Source organism: Eurosta solidaginis, chromosome 1, assembly GCF_040869045.1.
Source record: "Eurosta solidaginis isolate ZX-2024a chromosome 1, ASM4086904v1, whole genome shotgun sequence".
Lineage (NCBI taxonomy): Eukaryota > Metazoa > Arthropoda > Insecta > Diptera > Tephritidae > Eurosta > Eurosta solidaginis.
The window spans coordinates 43,642,969-43,653,995 of NC_090319.1; positions in this window are offsets into that span (position 1 = coordinate 43,642,969).

The window sequence follows — 11,027 nt, forward strand, 5'->3', positions numbered from 1 at the left end:
ACAAGAGAACGGCATCGAGCCAAGAATTGAAGTGAAGTTTTATTTCATATTTTTTTTTGTTTGAGAAGAGGTTTCAATGAGAATTTCGCATTCGAAAGTTCTGCAACTCGTTTCGTAAAACATAAACTGGCTCATATTTTATCTATTCTCTTTTTTTACACTCGAATAACGATTATTTTTTTAGAATTTCGTATTTTATTCTCGAATTTTGTTTTCGAACTTCGCTTATTATAGTCAAATTCATTTCGAACTACTTTTCGAATTATTTTTCTATCTTTTTTCTAATTAAATTTTCTAGTTCTATTATTGAATTCTATTTCCTTAGCTCGTTTACTATTTTCGAATTTTTAATGTTATTTTCGAATATTATTTGCGAATTTAGAATTTAATTTCCTTGGTCGGTTTTAGAGCTCTATTTCCGTATCTCGTTTACTGAAACTGTTTTCTAACTTCGAATTCTACTCTAAAACTTCGAATTTTTTGACTTGTAGCTATAGTTTCGAATATTACATGTCTATACAAAATAGCTACCCAAAGTCACAAATCCGCGTCTAAACTGGAATTGGAAGCAAGCTACAGAAGAGAAGAGAATTTCCCCTTTTCATTATTTTCTTAAAAACCTAAAAAAACTCCAAAATTTTTCCTTTAAAGTAACAATTAATCATGGGATGGAAGTTTTCCGTACAATAATAATTCATATTAATATATAGATTCTCATCGAAACCTCAGTTTAGTAACGTCAGAAATAAAGTCTAGGCGGAGTGTATTGTGTCAATATGCATATGTTCGAATATGTATTTTTTGTTTTAATTAAAATTTTATAATTTAAATTTTTTTTTGTATATGTACGTAACAATGTTGTTCTAACTTCTCTAAAAAAATACATTGTTACTATGAAAAAAAAAAGAAAAATGTATTAGAAAATTATCAAAAAAAAAAAAAAGAAAAACTAAAAAAAAAATATTTAATCGTAAAAATTGTACTTCCAAATGAGCAAATAAACAAAAAGTATGATGTTGTGAGAAGAGAAACAAGCGCAGAAGTAGCAATATGCAGGTATGAAGATCTAAAACAGTTTGAAGCAGAATAAAGAAACTCGTAAGATTTAATTTTAACAAATTTAATTTCAAAATCAACTATATTTATTTCATATGAGTAAAAATTTATTGATGTCTTTTTTGCGGTTGCAAGTTTAAATTTATATTCGAAATTAAATTTCGTACTTGAATTTGGTATTTAAAATTTTATTTCCGCATGCTGTTTTCCAATTCATAAATTTTTAAATTTTATATTCGAATTTTATTTTCGAATTTTATTTTCGAAATTCGAATTTGATTTTCGAATTTCCAATTTTATTTTCGCTTTTTTAATTCTATTTATTAGTTTAGAGTTAGAAACATATCTCGAATTTTGAATTATTCATTAAAATTTTGAGTAATATTTTTGAATTTAAATTTTATTTTCCAATTTCAAATATAATTTTCAAAATTAGATTTTTTATACGAAACCCATAGTTTTTTTCATCTAGTCTTATCCAAATTTTCTGGGAGACTCTTAGTCCACCTTTATTTAGTTTCTCTTCTCAACTTGCTACTTTTTAACTAAATATGCGATAAATAAAAAATATGCAATTTTGTGTGATAGAAAATTTTTAATCGAGCACCTTTAAAAAATCATGCAATCACAGTCAGCAAAAAAAAAAGGCAAAAATATTGGTTTTATAATAAATAAACGAATTTTGTATGTGTATGAAACAATGTTTGATTTTGCAAATTTTTTGTTGTTGTATTTTAAGAAATGTTTATGCCAGGATTCATTTGATTTATATATGTTAAAACATACAAATGTATGTAACAAAAACATCTCAAATATTTTTGTTTTTATTATGCAAATAAAAATTAAACAATAATAATTATAATGACGACAAACTCAAACTTGCTAAAATTTATTATTTTTGTTCTTTGCATAAAAAATTGCCGAAATTACATTTATATATATTTAAGTATAATCACCCCAAATTTAATGTCTGCCCAATTATATTAAATAAACTATGTACAATATATAAACATACACACCAACAAACACACATACGTACATACATTCATTAAAACATAAGTACATACAAACGAATCATTTTATTTGCAAAACAAAATGGGAAACATAAACTTGGGATAGCAACAAAAATTGTAACGAATTGTATGGAATTATTAGATCAAAAAGGAAAATTGTAAATGCAAAATGAAAACTCAAAAAAAAAAAAAACCATTCATTGCATAATTTTTTTATGCGATGAATAAAAAAAAATTGTAAAATTATTCTTAAAAAATATGTATTTTATTTCAATTTTAATTTTCAATCAAGAGTCAAATGAAGTCAGAAAATAGCTATCAATTATTTATAAAATTTCACAATAACAAACAACCGATTATACTATTTTAACGATTTTCAAGCATCAAAAATTGTATATTTCATTTTTATTTTCCTAAAACCAAAAATACGAAAACAGTGAAAACCCCCATATTGAAAAAGATAAAAATAAAACAAGAACAGAACCGAAAATATTTTAAATAAAAAAAAAAAAGTTGTACAATATGCTGAAATTTTATATTTTTGCAATTGTACAGCGCAAAAAAAAAATTTTTGTTTGTTTTTCTTTTCTATGTAAGTTTTTTTTTTCAGCAAACATCGTTTTCGTGTTTTGCAGCTAAACTACGAAATTGGCTGATTATTTAATATCATAAGCAACAAGAGATTTCGACGCCTGCACACTATGACAATACAAAGGGGGCACGCGCCCAAAATGGTATACTGGATATTTAATACTGTTGTGCAGTCAATTGTTATCTTTGCTTTCCTTAGTTAGGTGGCCGAAGACCACGCAAGGAATAGCAATAACAAAATGAAGCCAACGGGTGAGATGAGAACGTCCCATGCGGATGCATTTAATGCTTTCTCACTAATAGAAAATAGTGCCTTATTCTAATAGAGAAAGAGGCAACACTTGGTGCACAGACTTCAAAATATGTCTGAGCTTAAGAGCGGAAACATGGCAGAGCATATGAAAATAATCAGCCCAATTCTAAATATTCCCTCGGAATTTTGTTCTCGCGGATTTTTTTATTCCAGCGGAAAAATTCCTCCAACTATTTTCTCCTAGGGAGAACAATAATTGGGGAATAGGAATTTCGAATTTTCGACGTCAGCTGTTTTTTCAATTGCAATTTCGTTGCGCATTTCTTATTTTGTTTAAAAAATTGAAAAGTTTAATTATTGTTGCGAATTTGTTTGAAATTAAGAAATAAAATATAAACAATGCACAGTATTTCATTGAAATGAGTAATAAATTGGTGCCAGAGCAACATCAACAGAGGAGCATAAGAAGAGAAGACGGCAGGATAACACAAATCCGCCGGAGTTGCCTGCTTCCATTCAGCAAAGCAATTTTCTGGCGGCCAAGTCGAGTTGAATTCGTCTTTCATCATTGCCAAAGTCTATTTACGCTTCTTGAAAAATCCTTGCTGCCTCAAATATACCATTGCTTTGATATACCTTTCGACTTAAAATAAAGAATATTGTGGTAGAATGTACATATTTTAGCATAAATTTGTACGAATAAGTGTTCTTTCTTAAAAGAACCAATTTCCTTTAACTATTTCGATGCATTCCCTTTAATTTAACAAGTGGCAGAGAAATCTTCCTCTCACTCAAATTCATAGTACTTACTTTTCTGCCATAACCGGTTTCCGCAGTTTCGAACATTGTTCAGAATTGGAGGAAAGATAGAAGTGAAAAAACTCACTAGGAATTTTTATTTAGAATACCAGGAATGGGAGAAAGAAAAAACTCATCGAATTTTTGTTTAGGATTGGGCTGAATGAGAAAATTCACAGGAAATCTCGAATTGCAATGGGACCTACGCTCTGAATCTCACGGAATTTTGAGGTGTCCGTTCAGGCCAAAACCCATGCAATAGAAGTTTGTGGTAGAGAATGTTTACGAAAAGGCTTATCCTCGATGAGTATCCTCACTATGTCAGATAGCCAGCCAGCCTTACGTGACTTGCAGTCTTACACAATTACTTTTAGGCTAGTGAATGAATGCATTGGAGTCCTAAATAATATGGCAGCCAAAACAAGGTTTTGTTTAAGATGTATTCTTGGGCATTAGATACATGAACAGGCAGACTACCTAGCCAAGCAGGCTGCTTTAGCAGCATTCTTCCCCCGAAGGCCTTGGGGAGTGTTATTGATGCAGATACGTCACGTTCCGGTAACAAGCACCATTAAGGTACTAGCCCGACCATCTCGGGAACGATTTAGCCCTTTCGCCCCTACTGGGACAATACGTCCAAGCAAACTTCAAACATGTGTATAACTTTTAATTTTTATCCAATTACGCATTGAAATGCGCCCAATAAACCTTGAAGCCCTCTTTGATGATCAGTAACCGCATTCCGTTATTATTGATATCAATTTCCCGTTACACAATATTTTGCACAGACATGTCGCGAAATTTCATCAGTAACGCGTTGTATTTCAGTGTGAAACGTCTATCTGGTACCGTTTCTATTCGTAATATACCGCTTGCTGTGAAATGTAGGTGTGAATAAATATTATTCCTTCGAAATTGGAAAGAAATTATAATGAAAAAAGTAAGTTTTTTATATTTATAACTGCATTGGGACATATAATCGCAATAATGCATTTGTTTGGGATAATAATATCGCAATATTTGTTTATACCTTTAGATGTGTACACTTTTTTGGCCATTTTGGTATTATTGGGACTTATGCGTCCCACCTATAAACGTTATTGGGATTATATATCCCAGGATAACGGTAAGGATTCTGGTATGCCAAACATCTTATATTTTAGCCATATTACAGTATTTGCTGTCGTAATGATGAAACCCCCGCCTTATTTCTAAAAAAAAACTCAGGGGTGAAAGGGTTAGTATGATCACATAAGACCTTCTAGGCCATCCTGCTCTTCCACCCCATAGATCCATGAGGAACTTGGCGTTTACAGAGCCTCGGCTGTTAAAGAAGCAGGATTCGTCACGGGTAGGTGATGCTGACAATTGGGTTGAAGAAGCTATACATTGCGCTGGCAACCCCTTGAAAGGGTTGCGTTACACCACCCTTTGCGCCAATTTCGTATTTTAGTCGCATCTTACGACAGGTATACTTGCGCGCATTCTATGGTCTCGAGCCCTTCAGTGAACTCACAAAGGCAGCAACGAGAGTGCTAGTCAAACTCATTAATTTAAGCTGAGAGGACCTACGAGCTCTCACTGCGTACTATACTAGAGACTGTAGTCTACGATATTACCTAAGAAAGTTAAATCTGTCCGATACATGAATCTGTCGTTTTTGTGAGCTAAAGGATGAAACGCCGGTTAACATACTTTGCTAATGCATCACTCTTTCAAGGCAGAGATTCTTTCATCTAGGTGGTGTGATTCATTCTTGATATGGAGTAAAAAGTCTGAAATGTACTTAAATACATTAAAAGCCGTGACATACAGTAATAGTCTGAAAGGTCTAACACAACAGATCTAAGTACACCGAGACGTATTAATAATAATAATGATAAGAATTGTTGGGTAAATGTTGTAAGACCTACTTAAAAACAAAAAATAAGTTAAAATTCGTCTTCCCAAGGCATTTATAATTATAAGCCCACCACTGTAGGTTTGCATTATGGTATGAAATTTCCACAAAAGGCGAGCACACATTGTCGACAGAGCAGTGCGGATTCTTCAAATTAAAAAAAGGCTCATAGCTACACATAACGCTTATTTTTTGTTTCTGGCATTAAGTGAATACTTATGAAAAACAAGTAAGGAAGGCTAAGTTCGGTTGTAACCGAACATTACATACTCAGCTGCCAAATTACAGATGGCAAAAGTTTTAAATTACCTTTACTCTTTGTCCAAAATTTTACAAATTTTCTATTCTGCGTCATAAGGTCAACCCGCCTACCATCATCATTATCGCTTTATCCGTATTTGGTAATGAATTAGAGCACTTTCGGTTTTCCGAAATTTTCGATATCGAAAAAGTGGGCATGGTTATAGTCCGATTTCGTTCATTTTAAATAGCGATCTGAGATGAGTGCTCAGGAACTTACATACCAAATTTCATTAAGATACCTCAAAATTTACTCAAGTTGTGTTCACGGACAGAAAGACGGACGGACATGTCTAAATGAATTTCTTTTTTGGCCCAGATCATTTTGATATACAGAAGTTTATATCTATCTCGATTAGTTTATGCCGTTACGGGGTACCGTTATGCGAACAAAATTAATATACTCTGTGAGCTCTGGTCAGCTGAGTATAAAAAAGACAGAACACGATGTAGAATATGTCAAAACACAGTGGGCTAGAGGTGTATAAACAAAATCAAAGAGGATTTATTATAATAAGAGACGTCACTCGTTACTCGCAGCCATTTGCTCGATGTTTTTCAAGAGGTAGTCGCTGTGTTTTTTTTTTTTGGGCGAGATGTGCATAAAATATCTTCTATACATTTTCGTGGGGTATTTGTGTTTATTTTTCCGACTGTATTTAATTAACTTATTAATTCTCTTTCCAAAAATCACAGTTGCACAAGGTGCCTGCACCGCATGGATAAATGCGAGACCATTCAAAAATGTCCCTCTTAGAAAATATTCGATATCAATTTTTTTGATTTCCAGCGAGTTACTCGCCAATCGTAGCAAACTGGTGGCTCTTATTATATTTATCCTCTTTGGCAAAATGCTTAAACTTACTCTAGCTCGCTTTAAGTTTGAAAAACGTTTGCAAGTATTTAAACCGGTAATCTTTCGTTTTCGGGCAGAATACCGTTTTCAGTAGCGTAGTTGTTTTTGGAACCAATGGAATAAAACATTGTGAAAACCCATATCTAATTTTTTTTTGGCTAAAATTGACTGGGCTACAAAACTGCCTACTCCAAAAAGTTCAAAAAACTAAATAAAAAGTTCAAAATTTTCTCATATGTACGAGTTCTTTCGAAACCGTTCACATCTATAGAGATTTAAAAAAAAACACCGATTCCAAATTTTTGTGGTAGTTGAAATAGATAACAAAAGCAGCCCAAAACCATTTCAACATTCTATGTTAAAGTCATGAGGAGTGGAAGATTCAGAGCCGTTTTCCCAATATCCGTTCAATTTTTACTGAAAGTTTTTTTGGCAGAATCATTCGATGATCTATCAAAAAAGTTCCGGTAAAATGCTTGAAGTTGAGTTCGTTAAACGAGAACTTGTTCCTAAGCATTACCGGATTAAGGTTGGTTTAGCTGACAACATCTTTGAGGGTGACTTCTGCACTTAGCTACTTTGGAACACATCTCACAAATCCGAATATTCACAGAGTGACCCCTCATATAGCTTTGACATATCAAGCCCATTGAGCAATACTGTGGTATACTGCGCAGTTTTAGAAATAAAAAAATCCTTCAAACTGCCAAAGCAATGTAGTACTTTTCAGGCGGAAGTAGTAGCTCTGACTAAAGCAGTAGAAACACTGGAGGAAAAAAGCTTAAACTTCAACCGCGTAAATTTTTACATAGATAGCCAAACAGTAGTTAGATTATAATCATAGCACAGCATCTAAAAGTGTGCTTGAGTGTAAGCAATTCCGGAAAAAAATCAGAATAGGAAGATATATACATCAATGTATATTGAGTCACTGGGCATATGTGAATAGATGCAAAGGAAAAAGCGGATGACTTAGCTTAACTGGGCGCATTCTTCGAAGCTTGTAACGTAGACAATCCAATTAGATTGGGCAAGATTAAAAGAATGCGAGAGCTGCATATGATCGATCAAGCAGGAAAGGCGTGAATCCAAGTGCGGTCTGCAAAGTGTCGAAGATCAAATGCAACAAAGAGGGGACTGTGGGCTTACGATGGGTATTCCGACTGGACACTACCTTCTTGGGTTGCTTTTGAATTAGGCACTGTCAGTGATAGAAGATGTAGGAAGTGTGGGTTGGAGGAGGAAAAGATCGATCTTGCTTTGTGAGTGTGCCCTGCGCTCACAACGCTAAGACTCTAGCTATTAGTAGTGGCACAGCTAGATCTAGAAGCAGCAAAAAGCATAGGCCCTAGAGAGCTTCTATTTTATAATATAGGTTTTGGGTAAGGTTTTTCAATTTGGTCATTGAGCAAACTTCTGGTATCAGTATGGCTTCATTCAGTTTATATGAGGTCCTCAGGGACCAGCCAGTTCAATCCAACCTAACCTTGACAAACTCAATCGAGATCTGATTGTTTAAGATTCTGGATTTAGAGTGATAAGTGGCGAAGCCTCGCACAACCACCTTTATTAATTGTACTAGTTAGAAAATTCTGCTATGATAACGCGGCAAAGAATCAACTATAGAAATTTGTACAATGGTATTGTATAAAGCGTCATTAATACGTTAATTGAATGCGTACCGAAGTCGTGTAAAAACGAAGGCAGGAATGCAAAAAAGCTATGCAAGATAGAAACGTTCTGCCTTTTGGTCGGCGTAGTGCTTTTATCATCATTTATATTACTCGTTATGTAAAGTATAAAAATGTAAATAACCACGAAGTGTTGGTATGTACTATAGGTAAAACAAAATGATACCGAGACAAATTGCCGTTTAACCCTGGAATGCAAAGACGTCACAGATGGCCACCACCGAGAAGCTTAATCTATGTGCAAATACATATGTATGTAAATACAAATGTGTTCATGCATCTACTATGTATGTATATAAATCCCATATGTACGCCCAAATGCTTCTACATAACATTGTTTAAGTTTAAATCGAGGTTAATTTTTAGATATTTTAACTGTTCAACGATTTCTATCTACTGGAATACATTTGAAATTTATGCAATGAAAAGGTAGTGAAAATGTAAACAAATTTACCTGATAATATCAAGTCCTAACGGCAGCTTTAGTGTAACAAAAAAAAAAAAAAATTTACAGAAGAAAATCTTCAAGGTGCTAGAGCTCGTCCAGGGGTTGAAGTAAACCCACAACAGAAGTACAAGAAAGAAATAGTTCCGGGATTTTTGAGAAGAACTTCGCCGGCTTCTTATTCGTAACAGCCCATATTGTTTTATAAACGGCCTATCATTGCTAAGACATAATTATCATCGACTTTTCGGTTTGTTATCAGCTTGTTACTACCGAGTCATCGGCTTCTTATTGGTTTCTTAACGGCTTGTCATAGAAGGGTTACACATTTCCTATCGACTTTATATTAAAGTTTTATGGGTATCTGTATCATAAGAAGCCTAGGAGTCGTCGTTAACAAACCGATAACATGCAGATAACCAACTCCACTAAGAAATCGATAACTTTTTGATAAAAACCGATACATTTCTATGTAGTAACAAAATGGTAGCACTCTAAAAATAAATATATAAATTTTCTAAAACAAATTAAAATGCTATTTATAATATATCGATTGCTTTTGGTAACAAATCGTCAACTTTTCGATAATGCTCGGAGAATAAATTGGTAACTCCGATAACATATCGATAACTTTTCGATAATAACTCAAACACTTTGCGATTACAAATCGATTTATTATACTCAGCTGAGCAGAGCTCACAGAGTATATTAACTTTGTTCACATAACGGCAGGGCCGTAGAGAGAAAATCCGGGCCCGGAACTAAACAATTTACGGGCCTCCCATAAAAAATCCACTAATACATTTGATTAACTTGAATTAATGACATCTCATTTATGAATCATTATTGATCGATTACATCAAAAAAAATTTTTGCCACATGAACTAAATGATTTTTGGACTAAGAGCTGACAATAAAATTAACACAGAATATTTATTATTTATATTATTTTATTGTAACGTAGAAATAAAATTCTCTTTTAACAGCCACATATTGTTTCAAATAATCTTTTCTAGTTATTTGGTAACATTTTAGTACATTTATGATAAATAAAATGATGATTATAAATTTTAATTATTCAATATAGAAGGTTCTGATATCAAAGAGTGGCTTTTCTTGCTTTTTTCGCTGCAAAATTTTTTATAATAATATCAAAATTTAACTGTCTTGCCTTGTTTTTAAAATCAGACTGGATCATCCGTAATCATCTTATTTCCATTATCTTCAAAACGTCTTTTGGGTTTTCTCTTTCGAATGTCCGGAAACTTTGGCGAGATGTTCAATTGAATAGCAACTGTTTTGCATTAATTTAAAATTGTTTCCCATTGGTTCCTGATCAACTTCAAATCAGCTAATAAGGCATCTAGATGTCGGGGTGCCCCTATAAATTCAGAAAACAAAAATTCAGAAACACATTTTTTCAGAAAACATTAGTGAGAACCCTTTTTTCAGAAAGACAAAATTCAGAGGTCAAAACTCAGAAGTTAAATCTCAGAAGTCAAATTTCAGAAGTGAAAATTCAGAAGTCAAAATTCAGAAAGTAATCAGACGACAGAAAAAACATTAAATTTTTCTCAAAATTCAGAAACGTTCATTTATTTGGAAGGAATTATGTATAAAGGAAAAGTAGTAAAATCTTAAAGCATGTAATTAATTAAATCTTTTCGCGTTTATCTTTTTCAAATGAATTTACAATATTAAAAAAACGAAGTCTTTATATTTTATCTTGCGTTTCCGATATGGCTCGGCTGAAAATTGCTGCAGTTTTGTTTCTGTTATTGCATGTTCGTTTTTTATGAAATTAAATATGTTAGCATGTGTCCCAAACCCACTTCGAATTACGTTGTGCCACCTTTCGATAGAATTATTTGAACGGGCTTCGCCCAATTTAGTGATATTATACATATTCCATAATTCGATTGGATATAACGCCTTCTTTCGGCGTTGCTGTGTTCCAGGCTCAAAAAAATTTCCGAAGTCAAATTCACAAAGTAATCATTAAGCAAAAAACATTAAATTTTCCGTAAAATTTTATGTTTTTTGATGTCTGATTACTTTCTGAATTTTGTCTTCTGAAATTTTATTCCTGAAATTTGACTTCTGAATATTGATTTCTGAATTTTT